This window comes from Trachypithecus francoisi, unplaced genomic scaffold (assembly GCF_009764315.1).
Source record: "Trachypithecus francoisi isolate TF-2019V2 unplaced genomic scaffold, Tfra_2.0 Lachesis_group1, whole genome shotgun sequence".
Lineage (NCBI taxonomy): Eukaryota > Metazoa > Chordata > Mammalia > Primates > Cercopithecidae > Trachypithecus > Trachypithecus francoisi.
Window position 1 is genome coordinate 151,713,939 of NW_022681454.1, and position 19,641 is coordinate 151,733,579.

General features: G+C 34.0%; 1 protein-coding gene across 2 annotated transcripts in view; it reads left to right on the forward strand.

Annotated features, from left to right (window-relative positions):
* Positions 1-19,641, forward strand: part of RBM46 (RNA binding motif protein 46) — a 49,552-nt gene that overhangs the window by 19,880 nt on the left and 10,031 nt on the right. The window lies entirely within an intron of this gene.

Below are 19,641 nucleotides of genomic sequence, written 5' to 3' on the forward strand. Positions count from 1 at the left end.
TTCGTGCCCTGTAAAATCTTCCTACATTTAGCTTTTTTTTGTTTTTTTTGAGAGATGGAGTCTCGTTCTGTCACCTAGGCTGGAGTGCAGTGGCACGATCTTGGCTCACTGCAACCTCTGCCTCCTAGGTTCAAGTGATTCTCCTGCTTCAGCCTCCCGCGTAGCTGGGACTACAGGCGCGTGCCACCAGGCCCAGCTAATTTTTTGTATTTTTAGTAGAGACGGGGTTTCACTGTGTTAGCCGGGATGGTCTCAATCTCCTGACCTTGTGATCTGCCTGCCTCAGCCTCCAAAAGTGCTGGGATTACAGGTGTGAGCCACTGCGCATGACCTACGTTTAGTTTTTTAAGCATTACCTAACCTGCGGGAAAATTTGGTTTTGACTTACTACAGTGTTCATAATCCTGTTTTATTAATTTATTGTTTTTTTAATGACTAATTCTCAGTTGAAATAAAGAGTTTTTTGTATAAGTTACAGGATATGTTAATTAAGCCAATTTATAATAGAGTGTCCCTGTATCTTTGGTGAAGTCTACGTAATGATCTTTTTGAGGGGCAGGGGTAGGGAGTTAGTAAAATCAGTGGGATTTCAGATGGGTAGTGTGCAGACACAGCTTTATGCTCACCAATCTGGAAATTTATATTATCACTCATGAAAGACAAAAAGCATCAGTAAGAGATGTTTGTGACCATTCTCTTTTTTAGCTTCATGTTTTTCAAACAGTAAATTTTCTTTAAAACGTTTGAAGGGTAATTATGAAAGGTTTTGCAAAAGCATAAAAAGATATGCTAACTAAATATTTGACATTGTAAAGGAAGAGACATAATATCACTATGGTGTTTTCCTGCTTGCTGTTTTTTACTGTTAGTTTAGCCTCCCCTGCCCCCACAACCTGTTTTTTTTTAATGCAGCTATAGATTTTAGTTGATGATTACTTTGTGTCCCAAATAATATTTATTGGAAGAGTAGTGATTTCCTGAGAATCAGAAATAAAAGAGAAAAATCTTTTGAGAGTTCTCATTGTTTCTTGATTATAATTGTGAAACTCTTGCCTGAAAATTATTTTTTATATGGTTGCAGAACCACAGTACAGAAGCTTATATGTATTTAAAATTCATATTCTCAAGTTTAAGAGAAAACAGTCAAAAAAGAAAAACATTATCAGAAGGGAGAATAATTTTTATATATTGTTTAAGCTTGCTTATGTACCACTGCCATAGTTTTATGATTTGTTTTTTTGGGGGATGGAGTCTTGCTTTGTCACTCAGGCTTGAGTGCAGTGGCATGATCTCTGCTCACTACAACCTCTGCCTCCTGGATTCAAGCAATTCTCCTGCCTCAGCCTGCCAAGTAGCTAGGATTACAGGTGCCTGCCACCACACCCGGACAATTTTTGTATTTTTAGTAGAGACATGGTTTCACCATGTTGACCAGGCTGGTCTCGAACTCCTGAACTCAGGCGATCCGCCCTCCTTGGCCTCCCGAAGTATATTACGAATATTTTTAGGAGATTCTGTTTTGGAGATATCAACAAACAACAAAACTTGTGGGACTAAAGGTAGGGTTCCGCTTGAAGACACATTTAAGTAGTGTCCTCAATTATTAGTTTGGAGATATTTGGGGATTTAGCATCATTGAAGCTAATAAATTCTTAGTTCTTACTTCTATTGATGTACAAAATAGAAGCATTCAATTTTACTTTTAATAAAGACCATTTAAGTTAAAGATAAAATTATTAGGTAGATAGCAAATAATTCAAATTAAGTTTCTTAGAGAAAAATGGGTCAAAATATTATTTTGGAGTGGGACGTAGTTAATTAGTTGCTGATCAAGTTTCTTCCAAGGGTACTTGTGTCTGATCTACCATGCTAATACTGAAAGATTTTAAAAATTTCTAGCCCCCCTCATTCCCTTACACGTTTAACTTAAACTTCTAAAATTCTTACAACATAGCCATGTTAGTTTAATTTATGGCAAATTTGTATGTAGACATTGTTTGCCCATTTTATAATGAAGATTCAGATTCTATATGGAAACAGAGCTTTTAACTCCCTTATTACCATAGTTAACTAGATAACATAAACAAACCTATAGTTCCCTAAGAAAACACCTAATCAGGTACAATATTTTCAACTTAATTATAGTTAATTAGTGATCAAGGTAGCATCAATAAATGAAGTCCTTAGTGGGCACATGCAGATTGCTTTAGTGGTCTATTCCAGATTTTATCAACCTTGTATCAAAGCTAATTTTAATAAAAAGTTGAACAATTTGTATTTTATGTATTTCCTCAATCTGTATTCAGTATCAGAACAGCTAATATAATGTAAGCAAAATTCACATATAAAAAAAAGATTAAACAAAACCCTAGGTTCTATTTCAGTGGAGTACACAAAGCCTGAGGTCTTGTCTATGGACAGTAACACAGAAATCCTTATGGTGCTTGACTACCTATGTAAGTGAAGATTGTTGAGTTAGAGGCAGGAAAATACATTTAGGCAGCTGAGAAGGAGAAAGAGAATTCAGGGAAGCAAAAGAGCTAGAGATCTGGGGTCTAGGAAACTTTGATCAGAAAACAAATATCAACCCTTCAGAGATCATTAAAGTAGGGCCAGGAGCTGTAGACAGCGAGAAGTTTCCATGTTGCCACATGGCAGGTTAAGAGTAGATTGAGTGTTGCTAAGCAGTTTTCTGGATCACTTCTTCCCTTCTGTTAATGTTGGAGCCTCTGGGTTTTAAAAGGTTAATGCCTTTCTAGTTACATCTTCTTTTAGTTAAAGGTCATAGGGTTTCATCGAATAGCTCAGAGTTGAGATCAATTGGTGGTAGTGGTGTATTCTTGACATCATGGTAAATACTTGCGTAGTACAAGGATTGAATTGTTTTGAAGTCTTGAGAGGTTGTTATTAGTTCCTAGAGTCTCTCAAATGAAGTTCCTTACCTTTTAAGTAATTTTTTGGCTCTATTTTCTTAAATAATTTGAGAAGTCAAATTTTCTAGAGAATGCATTTAACTACTGTTTTTAAGGTATTTTCTTTGGGGATAGTAATTTTTTTAAAGAATTTGCCTCAGTATCCTTATTTTAACCCTTTCAGTTTGATGCTATTTTGAGAATTATCCAATCTTAACTTTGATGATCTTTTACTATTATATGTGATATAAACAGTCATTTTTAAAAATTAATATTTCAGATCGCTTTAAGAGTGTACTTTTAGTATCCACACAGTTTTGGTGTTACCACTTCTGTTTCCCAAGTTTGAAAAATAAAAGAAAAGAATTAGGCTTCATTTGCTTAAATGGCCATCATTGCTGTTATGAAAAAAAAAAAAAAAAAGTATGTCTTTTTAGGGAGAACAGGCATCTACATGGGAACTAGAAGTCATGGAGTTTACTTCTGGTGAGCATTTAGTGATCTTATTAGCATCTCAAAAGTTCTGGGTTTACAGGTCTTTGAAATCAATTTTTAAAATATTTGGTCCTATCTAAAGCATGCTCTATTTTAAGCATAATACCCTTAATAAAAGAAAAGCTGGAAGTTGGGGTTAATGCCAAAATAGAACCTTCCTTATCCTTTTCACTTACTTCAAAATTAGAGACTATCTTCATCTTCATAATGGCAAAGAATGACCTCTCTTATCTCACTGAAAACTCATTACCTAACCAGCAGGATAAGAAATTATGTATTTACTGGGTTATTTTTAGGGATCTGTATCTGTAGGATAGTAAATGAGTTTAATGGGTAGAATCCTGATATAGGTTGGACATTTGTCCCTGCCAAATCTCATGTTGAAATGTGTAATCCCCAGTGTTGGAGGTGCAGTCTGGTGGGAGGTGATTGGATCATGGGGGTGGATATTTCATGAACAGTTTAGTACCATTCCCTTGGTTCTGTCTTCACAATAGTGAATGATTCCTCGCCACATCTGGTTGTTTAAAAGTGTGTAGCAACTTCTTCCTTTCTGTTTCTTGCTCCTGCTCTTGCCATGGGATGTGCCTGCCTCTGCTTCGCCCTCAGCCATGAGTAAAAGTTCCCTGAAGCCTTCCCAGTAGCCTAGCAGATTCTGGCACCATGCTTGTAAAGCTTACAGTACTGTGAGCCAATTAAACCTATTTTCTTTATAAATTACCCAGTCTCAAGTATTTCTTTATAGCAATGCAAGAATGATCTAAACCAAATATAGACTTGAAGGTTAGGATAGATAAGTTCTATATTAAATATTTGCTATATGGAGATATCTTGGGTCATTCAGTATCACTTACTTTTAAATAAGCCTTTTCTATTTTCACAATCTCGTTATCTGTTACTAATAAAGCAAACTGTCAAGGCGAATAGTACTGCTCTTTCTAGGAGTCAACTCTGTTTTGAATCTGGGTCTTTCAGTATTGCCACTGCTTTTCTTTGGAGGATTCTTTGCATTGTAGAAGTGGAATAAACAAAATCAAGGAGATCAAGGAACGTCCTGGAGAGTTAGAGTTTTGAAGAAGAAAGTCCTAGAGAATACTTAGTGGAAAGAGGAAGGTAGTCTTACCTGTATTGATAATTCACCTTGTTATATAATTTGTTAGCAAATAATTTTTTTTTTTTTTTTGAGACGGAGTCTCACTCTGTCACCCAGGCTGGAGTGCAGTGGCCAGATCTCAGCTCACTGCAAGCTCCGCCTCCCGGGTTCACGCCATTCTCCTGCCTCAGCTTCCTGAGTAGCTGGGACTACAGGCGCTGCCACCTCGCCTGGCTAGTTTTTTGTATTTTTAGTAGAGACGAGGTTTCACCGTGTTAGCCAGGATGGTCTCGATATTATAATTTTAAGCAGGGCATCTCTTCTATGTTTGTGTAATACTGATACAAGTGGTATTTTTTTCTTACTTGTATGGCTATCTGAAACTTTTTAAAACAGGGATGAAGAACCTGTCACAAACTAACTTGTGCCACTGATTTAATTTCATCTGGTTTGTGTACTGTCGTTCTGACCATAAATGATTAAGGTTGTTTTTTGTTTTTTACAGGTCTTTTTTGAAAGCCTCTTACATGCTAAGTGTTCTTTCCTAAGCATTCTGGAGCTAAAGATAAATAAAACATTTTTTTGTTGTTGTTGTTGTTTAAGGAGTCACAGTCTAGTGATGAAGGGCACATACACAAAGTATTTGCATAGGTTATTTTGGGAGTACAAGAGGAAAAAGGTATGCTTCCCTTACCTCAGTTGTAGAGTTTGTGGTCAGAGAGGGACACAACGTGAGCAAACTACTCTTAGAAAAATAGCATGGTGGTGGTTTAATGGCAAGTAGTTCTGTATATTGTTTGCTTTGATGATTTCAGTGAGATTTTAGGAGGAATTAAAGGAGTTGAAAAGATGTAAACATTAGTTAATTAAAATTTCATTAGTCCTGTTTCTTAAAACTCTGCATTTTTTTTTTTAGTGCAACTATGTTGGATATGTCTGCTTTTCCTCTGAGCAAATATTTTTTTCCTAAATGAATCCATCTTGATGTGCGTGGACCATTTTGTGTGTGAATATTCATTCTTACAATATCTTTTGTACTTTTTTCAATATTCATTTTGTAATGGACTTGTATATTACTTCTTATATTTGACTTTGAAATGGTGTACATCAGTAGAGTCTTGCATTTTTTTCTAGTAGTTGAATAGTATTTAGTATATACTAAACATGATAGTCACTGTTAGCTTATCCTTTTATTCAAATGAATCTTTTATTTCTGTTATCACTTGTAAATTTGTTGAAAGTTACACTTTTGTGAAAGTATACTATTGTGAGAAGTTTTAATCTGAAAAATATTTGGTGCTTTTTTTCTTATGAGCTATTATTATTTCCAGATTGATGAGCAGAAATGCAAAAATAAAAGAATTTCCGATAAAAATATTCCAAACCATTTCTTTGAAATAAAGAGAAACTTTCTCCAGGTTTTTTTTTAACTTAAGAAATAGTTCTAGGAGGCACTTAAGCCAAACATGAAATAATGATTCTATGATATTATAATGGAGTTATAAATTATACTTAGAAGAAAAATAATACTTTTCAGAAGAGTATTTTTTTCCAGTTTTAACTACAGCTCTAACTTTGATGATACTATTCAAACTGGTATTTTAAAGAACAAAGGTAATTTGCAAAATTTCTTTTAAAATTCACCTACTTAAATGAGAAATAGGTATCAGGATCAACATTTTACACATTCGTTTTCATAAGACCAAGTGGTGAGACCAAAATTCCATTAACTCAACTATGTGTCTTTGACCCTCTGTGAGGGCTTAGTCCTCATGAAAATGTATTTGTATTGCTCTTGAAATTTACTTTTTTTTCCTGAAAGACCATTTGAATGAACATCTAGTATTATAATTCTCATCTTACACTTGTATTAATGCATCATAAATATTATGGAGTTAGTACAGTGAGAGAAGCAGCTTACTAGAATAATGATTACTAGAATAAAAGTATAAGAATTAAGAATCCTTTCTCAGCCATCGAGAAACTGTGTGACCTTAGAATGGCAAATGAATTGTTTCGTCATTGGACTTCAGTGTCCTCAGATCTAAAATATCAGCATTTTATTTAGTAAGTTTTAAGGAATCTTTTTTCTAAGAAGATTATGGTTTCATTTAAAATATGGTCAAAAATCCTATGTAGAACCAAAAGTAATACTTTAAAATATTTTATGTCTGCAGAGATACATATTTGAGTTCAAATAGTTTAAAACCAAGAGCTGCTTTTGCAAGAAATAATCCATCAGTTTAATATCCCTTCCTTTATAGAATTCAAAGCTTATGCCTGCCTATTTCGCAGCAGAATAGCTGGACAAAAAAAAAAAAAGATTCAGTCAATCAACTGTTTTATTTGCATGATGACATGTAATTGTTTTCCGGTTATTTTCTTCTCTGAATTTGCTAACCAATTACTACAGCCAAAAGCAAGATTTTTATAAAACAAGGCAACTACTTAAAAGTTTGGAAATAGTTTTCTTTTTGTAACAGAGGATCTAGGAAAATAATGATGTGTATCGAAACATGCCATGTGGGGAGTATCTGTCCCATAGTTAGGTTTATTAACTGTTGAAAGTGATCCTTTGTATTTTATTTACTTCATAAATCTATATAATCATGCTTGATTCTTTACCCTATAACTTCCTAATGTCTTTGGTTAATACAGTCCTAAAATACTCCTTCTAATAAACTAGTTTTAATAGCAGCTACTGCTGTATTAATCTGTCTGATCTTATTTAATTTATATTTTAAAAAATGGTTTAAAAAATTTCCCTTTATATCAGATGACATTAGAAATTGTGTGTATATGTTCCATTCTTAAATGTTAGTAGCAGTTCATAATTTTGCCACATGATGTCCCTAAATACAGATTTTTTAATGTGGCTTTGAAATAAATTTTAATGTTACATTGATTTTTAGCTCTTCTTTTTCTTACCTGTTTTTTTAGAATCAGAAAAATCTCTCTGAAACGCTCTACTTAGTCTTCTTCAGCCTATCATGCCCTTATCTCTGCTTCTTGTTTAATATTTAGTAGACAATAATTTTTTATGCTATAGCAGTGTAATTAAGTGAATGGACTGGTCAATAAGGAGACAGAAAATGTAGAATGATGATTTCACTGTGACGAATTTATTTTGTGCTTTAAACTACTTTAAAATTCAGTTTCTTCCAGGCCTTTTAGGTAAAATCAAAAATAGTATCTGCCCTTACTAGTTAGTATCTGATAGTTCATCAATCTCAGAGCATTTCATCCTCTTTCCAAGACTTGGTAGTACATTACCTCCAAGAATGGTTCACTTTCCCGTGAAACTTGAAAATAGTAGGACAAAAATTAAAAATCTTAGTATCCCCAAATAATTAGAAGCTTTAAATCACCAGAATATTAATAACTCCTTGGATTTTCATGCTCCTTAAAGTGATAGTATTTGGTCAATGATGTGTTAATGACATGTGGGTCCTTATTTGTCTTATATTTAGCAAGTAACATTTGAGCTCTAAGAATGGATTGCATATGAGATTTTATGTACACAGTAGTTCATATTTTAAGAAAATAATATGGGTAACTAAATAAGTTTAGTTTGCCTATGTATTGTTTTGATTCAGTAAATATAATCGTTATACTACACTAATAGTGTTATCAGCTCTACTATAATTCTGTTTATAACTTTGGATTAAAAAGTATATAGGAGCACAATCATCAGAAAACATCAATCTCTTACAGTTGTATTGCTTGGTAATTTGGTGTGTGTACTTTGTTACTGTTCTTCCGTGTTTAAACAGTATACCTTGATTTCTGTACACAAATTCAAGGGATTGGCACTTATTTAAATAAAAATGTAAACCATGACGTAAAACTCCAGCTTCTTTTAGTAGAGTAGTTAAATCTTTGTTGACCTATGCTTTTCTTTTTCTTTTGTGCTGTTTAATTGTCCTTCCATTCATTATGTGGTCTAAGTATGTTTTTATTAGTTACTTTTCTTTTTTGTACTTTTCTTTAATCCTGTTTTGTATGTGGATTTTTGTAAGACTGAAGCCCATTTACCTAATTTTTTTCTTGTTAACTTTGTTTCAGCAATATATAGTTCCAGTCAGCTTGTTTACTGACCAGATTATGGGGTAAATGAATATTCACAAAATTTGAAGCATATGTGCCATATATGTGGATGGCTTTTTTTTTTTCCCCTGCTGCTGCCCAGTTAATTTTTGGTCCAAGGGTGGCCAAATCTGTAGTTATGAATTTATGAAAGTATTGGATAATTTGGGGCACAGAATTTATAAGGTTCCAGGTGAGCCATTATCAATCTTTGCAAGACAGGTTAAGGTTGTATTCAGAGCTATAAATAATTCAAGCATTGAAATGCTGGTTAATTTAAAGGCTTTTCATCTGCATGTATGTGTGTACGTGTGTTTCCTTGAGAGAATAAGAATCGCTTAAAGGATTCCTTGGTGTGAACTTAGGTATGTGTATCAAGTATAGAAACAGTGATAATACCAGAACATTGAAAGATTATTTCTTTTCACTTAAGAATTAAAGGGAAAGAGACGATACTAAGCAAAATATGATTGCTTTCACTGTAAAGGCACTCACTTAGTTTCAGAGAGGGATTTACAAATGAGATAGTAATGATTTTCTCTTTATTGCTTAATATTTTCCCTATTTTACTTAGTAAATAGACTTAAGATTAAGTTATTGAAATACCTATATGTATGTGTGACTCTGCTATTTCTCACTAATACACTGGTGTTTTAAAACTCACTTTTATTGATTTTTTAAAATCTTTACATTTTATTTTCTTATTTATGTATTATTTTTACTGTGATTTATGCTCCAAGCAGGGAGTTGCTACATTAGCTAATGTGGCTTGGGAGAAGGATGGACAGGGTTTTCATCAATCCTCTGAGGCCTTGGAAAGCAGCTTCATGCTGTCACATGCTCTCATTTGAATTAATACATTGGAAAATTATTTCATTGCCTTTAGATTTAATCAGTATTTTTCTGTAATGATTCTTAATTTTATTTTTTATTCTGAAATTCTTTATAATGAATTTTCTATGACAAAAACTTCTATAATCAACTCCCAAATATTTAGATAGCAGGCATGAATAAATGGAAATGAAATAATCTGAATATAGTTAGCTTATTTAATTGTTTACCCTAGAATGCTCTTTAAATATATGATATATTGATTCTAGAAATTTACACAAATTCAGTACAAAACCCAGCTTAGGAAAAGTTGGAAAGATGTTCAGTGTCTCCTCCACTCAATTTCTTATCCTGCAGAGATGACATTGTTTCATACTGATGCAGTGCATTTACCTAAGTATTATACTAGTCACCCTCTGTCTTTTATTCATCCTTTTTACTGGTAAGGGTAGGTTATTCACTTTCATTCCTGCCTTATTCCACAAAAGATTTGAGGTGGCTCCTTAAAAATATGTAAAATACAGGCCGGGCGCGGTGGCTCAAGCCTGTAATCCCAGCACTTTGGGAGGCCGAGACGGGCGGATCACGAGGTCAGGAGATCGAGACCCATCCTGGCTAACACGGTGAAACCCCGTTTCTACTAAAAAATGCAAAAAAATTAGCCGGGCGAGGTGGCGGGCGCCTGTAGTCCCAGCTGCTCGGGAGGCTGAGGCAGGAGAATGGCGTGAACCTGGGAGGCGGAGCCTGCAGTGAGCTGAGATCCGGCCACTGCACTCCAGCCTGGGCGACAGAGCGAGACTCCGTCTAAAAAAAAAAAAAAAAAAAAAAAAAATATGTAAAATACAAAAGGATTCAGATTTTAAATTGAAGACATTGAGACAATTGGAAATTATGATTAGGAAAATAAAGCCAGGCAAAACCAAACAATAGGTTGTTTAGGGATAGACGATTATGAGGTAAAACCATAAAAATGCCAGGGAATTACTAACATTTAAAAGTTACTACTTGGAGGGAGAAATTGGAAAGGATTCAAAGGGACTTCTGAGGTATTGATAATTTCCTTTTTCTAAACCTGGGTGAATAATTTTATTTTACTCAGACTGTTTGGAATATTTTGTTTGCTTATGGGCACCACAATTTAACCTTGACAACTAGGGTGAGCTTGGAAACTCCCTAATATGTAATAGGACAGTGAACAACTGAAATATTTGGAGCTGTTTAGTGTGTAAATACTAATACAGAGGAAATGTGATTGCAGTTTTCAAATGTTTGAAGTGCTCACACATGGAAAAAAGACTTTAGTCTTTATCTTTGGAGCTCTAGGAAGTGGTATTAAGTCTAAAAGAGCAAAGTTTTAAGGAGGTAGATTATGGCTTAATGTAAGTCAGAACTATCTGAGCCTTTCAGCTACTAAAAATTCTGTATTCCTCTCAGTACAAAATAACAAAAATAATTTTTTAAACATTTATTTTAAATCTGTGAAATATATGGCAGAAGGAAGGAGTCTTTACTAGACTATATTAGCTCAGAATTATGTTCCCTAATACCACTTGGAATTTGGGAAATTTTATTCTCATAAGAATATCCCTTTTGCTTATTCATTCCTTTAGGCTTCTATACTCGTGTTTAGTTTATTAACTGGCAGATGGCTGATTGTTAAATCTTGTTAAAATGTGTTCCTTCAACAAATACTTACCTAATACTCTTTTGTGTAAAGTTATAAGGATCACTCTAGTGAATTAGACACAGTTGCTGCTTTCATAGACCTTACATTCTATTGAGACCAATATTCAGTTAGAGTTCTGATAAATGCGCTGAAGTAGTACAGGGTGTTATGAGAACATACAATTGGGTGACCTGACCTAAACTGGTATGGGGGGTCAGGAAATGGTACATTGCACTTCAGAAAGAATTTCGGGAAAAGGAAATTAAGTACTATGGCATAGCATATAGGCAACATAGGAAAAAAGATTATGGCATTTGGAGCCAGATTTCCTGGGTTCACATTCTAGCTTCACTACTTACTTGGAAAAGTTACTTCTCTGTCCTTCAGTTCCATCATTGTAAAATAGGAATGATGATAACAGTATGTATCTCATATGGTAATTACATGTATTAAATGAGTTAAAATTGTAAAGGGCCCAGAACATTCCCTTTTATATATATTAAGTACCACGTAAATGATGAAGAATAATTATTCAGAAAACAAATCCAAGACACCCCTTTCCAATCATATATAATATAAATATTAGAAAAATAATAGTTAAGATTCTTTGAACACTTATTATATGTGAGATTTTGTGCTAAATACCTTTACATGATGTATTCTCACAGTTCTTTGTGGTACATAGGGTGTGTGTGTGTGTGTGTGACGGAGTCTCACTCTGTCACCCTGGCTGGAGTGCAGTGGTGCGATCTTGGCTCATTGCAACCTCCGCCTCCTGGGTTCAAGCAATTCTCCTGCTTCAGCCTCCCGAATTTGGGATTACCGGCACGTACCACGATGCCTGGCTAATTTTTGTATTTTTAGTAGAGATGGAGTTTCCCTGTGTTGGCCAGGCTGGTTACGAATTCCTGACCTCAAGTGATCCACCTGCCTCAGCCTCCCAAAGTGCTAGGATTACAGGCGTGAGCCAACATGTCTGGCCTGTGGTAGATAGGATTTTAATGTTGACAATTCTTATTTTTTTTAACAAACAGGCTTCAGTATGTTAAATAATTTGCCCAAGATCCTAGTTAGCTTAAGAGGCTGTGCTCTTAACTGCTATCCTTTGTAAATTCACGTGATTCCAATGAAAAACTGGTTTTTGCCTAATATTAAACATTGGATAACAGACAGCGGACTTGTGAAATATTATTGGCAAATTATGTTTCTGTAAGTTAAAATACAATGAGATGGGCTTTCGGTCCTGCCTTACCTTTTTTCCAGAGACTATTTTGGCTTTAGGAAACCTGCAGGCCCATGTACCAGACCCTACTCCATTGTAATGTTGACCTGAGACATCTGGTTGAACTCTGAGTTATTCTGAGTTATCCCAATACGTAGTTTAGCCATATAATTTATCAGTCCAATATGTTTATACTTTTTCGTTGTTACTTCCTTGGTCAGGAACTTATCGTGGCTCTTATTGAAGTATTATCAAATACTCTGAACTCCACATTCTCCTGTTCAGAATGCTCTACTGTTTAGCCCCACCCAACCTAACCATAGCTTACATTTCCTGCTGTGATCATCTGAATTTGCCATGCTCATTGGTAGGTCTAGGCCCTTCCTATTGCTGTGCACTCTGCTTAAAATATTCTGCTTATCTTCATCTACTTTTATATTAAGCTTTTATTGGACACAGTAACCCAAAATGACTTTTTCTTTATGCTATTACTCAATAATTTTTATATTTTTATTTACTCTTAACATTGTTCATCCATCAGTATGTATAAAGCCAGTGGACTTTGTACATGTATGATTTGTTGTTATTCCCTGCATTATATGGGGGAGTACTGTCTCCTTTAGTACTCAGCATATGGTGCTTTTCAAATAAGTTTAAGCAATCTACATAAAATATAAAGTTTCCAAGGAAAGATACATTTGGGCTGTGCTTTGAGCAGAAGGAAGAAAAGATTGGTAAAGAAATATATGAGATAGGAAGTTGACAGGTATAAACACAGGCACGGTTAAATTATGAATGGTGGTTGATGGGCTGAAATATCTGTATATACGTCACCAAAGTAAAAATTATCAGTATATAATTTTTAACATGTTCATGTTGGAGGTTTCAAAATAGTAGAAACCCTTAAACAAATGATAATACAAATGAAACATATCAAAATGTATGGAACGCAAGGCCAGGCACGGTGGCTCACACCTGTAATCCCAGCATTTTGGGGGGCCAAGGTGGGCAGATCACCGGAGGTCTGGAGTTGGAGATGAGCCTGGGCAACATGGTGAAACCCTGTCTCTACTAAAAATACAAAAATCAGCTGAGTGTGGTGGTGCACACCTGTAATCCCAGCTACTTGGGAGGCTGAGGCAGGAGAACTGCTTGAACCCAGGAGGTGGAGGTTGCAGTGAGCTGAGATCACGCCACTGCACTCCAGTGTTACTTAACTTCTCTGTCCTTCAGTTCTATCATTTGTAAAATAGAAATGATGATAACAGTATTTATCTCATAGGGTAATTACATGTATTAAATGAGTTAAAATTGTAAAAGGCCCAGAATATTCCCTTTTCAGTAAACCCTTGAAATATAGACTGGGTTTGGATGATTTTATATTGGATATGTGTATATTATATATATATATAATATATATGTATATAAATTTGTATAGTGGAATAGGAGATTTAGGTTGTAATTGTTATTTTTAAACCCTCTGAGAAAATCTTTGTCTTTATATCAACCAAATACAGTATAGAATATAATGATTTATGTTAGGTGCAATTTTTAAATTTCTTTTAGAATTCATTATATAATCCACAGTTATATCTAGCATAATCTATTACGTTTGATCAAGGCTTCACAAATAGGAAATGTCAATCACTTATTGTATGTTATTTCTAATTTTTTATTACTAGCATTATACTTTTATATTCTTCTACACAGGTGTAGACTGAGAAGATGGTGGTGTTCCTTTCAGTTTAGTTTCCTGAAGACAGGAAAAAACCTTGAAAATTCAGGGTGCTAATATAGCAGGCTTATTTGGAATACATCGGAATCCTGTGCACTCAGTTATTTTCTGTCTTCAAAGAAGAAATAGTATGACATATCTGAGAGTCTGAAAATAATTTTTATCTTTCATATCATTTACTTTAAAATTTATGTGGAATTTTCTGTCAAACTAAAGACCAGTAAAGTCTTCTTCAAAGATATAGAATATGCTTTTGTAATTAGTTTTCAATGACTTTTAAAACTTCGTCACATCTTTGTAGAACAAGTCATCTGTCTACAATGTTGTTTTCTTGAAAATAATGAAAATTAAGAGTCTACTTAGATTTTTACTTAGTTTTCCCTTATTTTGGCCCTTATTCCTACATAACTTCTAGAAAACTAAATATAAAACATTTAATGATTCGCATTTTACAGAGAGGTGGTAAAGATGTTGACTCTGATCTTTGAAGTTTAATGTATCCTATTCTTATTCTCCACTTTTTGACATGCCTTTTCTTCCCCTAGTCTCTTTCTTATTGTCTTACTTACTAAATAATCACTTCTGAAATAATTTCTCAGAATATATTCATTAACAGTTGTTGCTTTTTAAAAAGGGATGACACAAATAAGATGGTAAATTAAATTGGGTGAAAGTACCAGTAAGTAGCAACCTTGCATTTTACACTAAATGGAGACTCTGCTGATAGTTTTTGCTTTTGTTGTGGGAATTATCACCATCTCTTCTATATGCTGACAGAAATTTAATTCTTATACACTGGTAATTTAAATCCCAGCATCTTTCCTGTTAAATTTGATTTCATTCAAACCAAAGATTAACAAAGCTAATTCTAAAACTCCAGGTGGTAGATAGTGAAGGCATTATGAAGAAAAGAATTATTCTGTATTTAATAATATTTCTATGTAGCATCTGTACTGAGAATCATTATAGTTTTTAAATTTGTCTCAATCACATGTGCTCTAGTTTGGTAGTAACTATAAAGTGATTTTATATTTTATCATAATTATACATTATCAACTTCTCCTTTATGTGTATCACTGGCAGGTTTTTATCCCTCCCCCCCCACCCCGTTTTTAAAAAGAAAACTCCTTAAGCTGTAACATTACATACAAACAGAAAAGTGCACAGATAATGAGTGTAAATTCAGTAAATTACCATGAGGGACTATGTCTGTATAACTCACCACCGAAGTAAAGACATAAAATATCAACACTCCAAAAGACTTTTTTTTTTGAGACGGTGTCTTGGTCTGTCGTCCAGACTGGAGTGTAGTGGCGCTATCTCAGCTCACTGCAAGCTCCACCTCCTGGGTTCTTGCCATTTCCTGCCTCAGCATCCTGAGTAGCTGTGACTACAGGTGCCTGCCACCACGCCTGGCTTGTTTGTTTATTTATTATGTATTTTTGGTAGAGACGGGGTTTCACCGTGTTAGCCAGGATGGTCTCGATCTCCAGACCTCGTGATCCGCCTGCCTCAGCCTCCGAAAGAGCTAGGATTACAGACTTAAGCCACTGCACCCGGCCCCAAAAGACTCTTGTATATTCTCCAGACATTACTTTCCTTCTTGCTCAAAGGAGGCCACTCCTCTGACTTATTCTATGTATTTTTGAAACTTATATGACATTTTATATCATCTTGTCTGGCTTATTTTAACACGTTTGTGAGATCGATTCATACTGTTTCATGTAGCAGTACTGTTCATTTGCTCTCATTGATGCCAGTGTTTCATCGGAATGTTATATATAACATGCTGTCTTTGTTGGTGAAAATATAAAGAACTATCAGTTTGGGGCTGTTTGAATAATGACACTCTAAAGATTCTTGGACATAGTGTTTTTGGTGCTCATTTGCTGCACACATTCCTGTTGAATATATAGGAGTGAAAGTGGTGTGGGTCATGTTTTTTAAACTGTAGTAAATAGGGCCAAATAGTTTTCCAAAGTAAGGACACTGATTTACACTTTACTAGCAGTAAATGGGAGTTCCATTTGTTTCACAGTCTTGCCAGCACTTATGGTATCACTCTTTTACATTTTGGATATTCTGATTAGTGTATATTTCTTACTGAGATTGTAATTTTTATATAATGATAACACGATATTGATCATCTTAGGATTATAGGGCATTGCACAATTGTATTGGTGAAGTATCTTTCTTGTTCAAGTCTTCCTCATTCTATTGGTTTGTTTTTTACTTAATTACTTAATATACAAGTCCTTTATTGAATATATTTTTAAAATATCTTGTTCTACTCTATGACTTACCTGTTTATTCAGGTATGTTTTGAAACTTAGAAGTTCTTAATTTAGTATGATTCAATTGATCAATCTTACTAGTGCCATTTGCATCCTTCTTAGAAAACTTTTACTCACCACAGGGTCATGAAATATTTTCTGTATTATCTTTTAGAAACTTTCTATCATCTAAATTTAGTGACAATACGAAGTATCAGAGTTCCCCCCCCCGCATATGAATATTCACTTAACACCATTTTTTGAAGACTTGCCATTTTCCCATGACTCTGCAGTGCCACCTTAACATAAATCAAGTATGTGTATATACACTGCCTTCTAATACACACATACATATATGACTTATTCTGGATATTAACATTCTGTTTCATTGAGCTGTTTGTTTTTGCACTAATACCATATTGTCTTAATTCTGTAACTTTATATTTTGTAAATAATATTTTCTCACTTATTTTTTCTTCTTCACAATTACCTTGACTTTTCTCAGCCCTTGAATTTCCATATGAATTTTAGAATCAGCTTGTAACTTTATACCCCAAATCAAAATCCTAATGGGATTTTGATTGGAACAGAATTGAATCTGTAGATAAATTTGGGAACAATAACATTTTTATAGTATTGGGTCTTCTGATGCATGAACATGATACCTGTCTTCATTTACCTAGGCTTTTAAAAAATTTGCTCTTTCAGTAGTTTACTGTTTAAATGTCTTCTACATCTTTCTCCAGACTTATACCTAGTTTTAGTTTTTCATAATGTCATCATAAAAAATAACTTAATTTCAGTTTCTAATTGTTCCTGCTTTATGTGAAAATTTATTTTTTAGTATATTGGATAAAACTACTTATTTGTGTCAAACAGTTTGACTCTACAGTTATTTATCTGCATACACTTTTATCAACTAAATGTAAAGATCTTTTTCTTCCTTTCCATCCTTTATACATTTCCTTTTTTCTCTTGCCTTACTGCACTGGCTAGAACTACTTTTTCAACATTGAATACAAATGATGATAGGAACCATCCTTATAAACTTTCAATATTTCTCCATTAAGATATGGTGTGTGTTGTAGCTTTTATTGTAGAAGCCCTTTATCACTTAAGATATTCTCTTTTATTCCTGCTTTGTATGTGTTTTTATCATGAATAGGTAATGAATTTTGTCAAATACTTTCTTGCATCTAGTTAATTACATCATTTTTGTCTTTTATTCTTTTAATGCAACAAGTTGCATTGATTGATATTTAAATGTTACATCAATCTTATTTCTGAAGTAAACTCAATTTGGTCGTGGTACATTATACTTTTTATATATTGCTAAAATTTATTTGGTATTTCCTTAGGATTTTTACATCTGTGATGTGAGATTGGCTCGTTCTTTTCCTCATAAAAATAGTAGGGAAATGTTTTAAATTTCACTGTTCTCTGTAAGAATTTATGTAAGATTGGTGTTACATCTTTTTTTGAATATGTGGAATATTATTTAAAAGACCATCTTAGTTTAGAGTTTTTAGCCTCTCTTTTATTAAGGCTACCAATATCCTAAGTATGGTTAGAGCTGCATCCCATACATTTTCTTTTTCTTTTTCTTTTTTTGGCACTGGGTCTCACTGTCACCCAGGCTAGAGTACAGTGGCGTGATCATGGCTAACTGCAACCTCCGCCTCCTGGGTTCAAGCAGTTCTCCTGCCTCAGCCTCCCAAGTAGCTGTGATTACAGGTGTGCACCACCACACCCAGCTGATTTTTGTATTTTTAGTAGAGACAGGTTTTACCATGTTGCCCAGGCTCATCTCCAACTCCAGACCTCCGGTGATCTGCCCACCTTGGCCCCCCAAAGTGCTGGGATTACAGGTGTGAGCCACCGTGCCTGGCCTTGCGTTCCATACATTTTGATATGTTTTATTTGCATTATCATTTGTTTAAAAATACTTTCTCTTTTATGTTTTGATTTCTTCTTGAACCTTCAGTATTAACTTCTAAATATACATTTAATGTCCTTATCAACATGTTAGGGATTAGGTCTCTCATTGTGCCATTTGCATTCTGTTTTCTTTGCTTGTTCTATATTTTCTCATATCTTGCCTTTTTTTTAACATAGTGTTTATTTTGACTTTCTTTCCTTTAGCTGTATTAATTATAGAGTCTTTAATCTCTTAGTCATTACTCTATAGATGCCAACATGCATTCCTAACTTACTGAAGTCTAATACTAATTAGTATTTTATCACATCCCAGACAATACAAAGAACTTAGTACACTTTGACTTTTTTCAATTCTTTTACAATTTATGTAGTGTCATTGGTACTTATATATATTTTGAACCTTATACATTTAAAACCCCACAGTACCCAATATCATAAAAATACCTAGCTATAATCGTTTTTAGACTTAGTATACATTGATATTGATTTACACATTTATCATTTCCTTTGCCCTCTATTTCTTCCATCTCTAAGCTTCCACTGGAATTGTTTGTTTATTCTACCTAAAGAATACTTATTCATATTTTCTTTTGTGTGGATATGCTTATGACAGATTATCTCAATTTTTGTTTGTCTGAATGTATTCTTAGTTCACCTGCCATTTGAAAGGGTATTTTTGCTAGGCCAGCAGTTATTTTACTTCAGCCCTTTGCAGTTATTTTACTTCAGCCCTTTGCAGGTATGATTCCACTGTCCTTTAGCTTCTATTATTTCTCTTGGGAAATCTGTTGTTGATCAGCTTGTTGCTCCTTTGAACATAAATTGTGCCATCGTTCCCTGTACCCAGCTACTTTTAGTATTTTCTCTTTATCTGTGATTTTCAGAAGTTTTATATTATGGATGTGACTTTTGTATAGTCTTCTTAGTTTTCATCTTGCTTGGTACTTCTGGAGTCTAGGTTAATGTATTAGTAAGTTCTGTGTTACTGTGTTTTCAAATACTGCATTTGTTCATTTTCTCTCTTTATAGTAATCCAACTCTACTTATGTTAAACCTTTTTATTGTAACCTGTATATAGATTATATTTCTTCTGTATTGTCCATCCTTTTGTATGTTCAGTCTGTGTATTTTCTTACCTGTTTTCTGGTTTGTAATTTTTTCATCTGTAAAGAATTTAAAAGGTTTATCATAAGAACCATTCAGTAGATTCATTTCTCAGTTCTAGAATTTCACTTGAGTCTCTTTTATGATTTCTACTTTCTTCCAAAAATGTTAGTCTTTTATTTTCTTGAGTGTATTAGACATTGTTATTTCAATACTCAGTTCTGATCTAAATACCCTGTGGATCTGTTACTGTTGTCTGCTGTTTCTGTTGGTTTTAGGTGATACT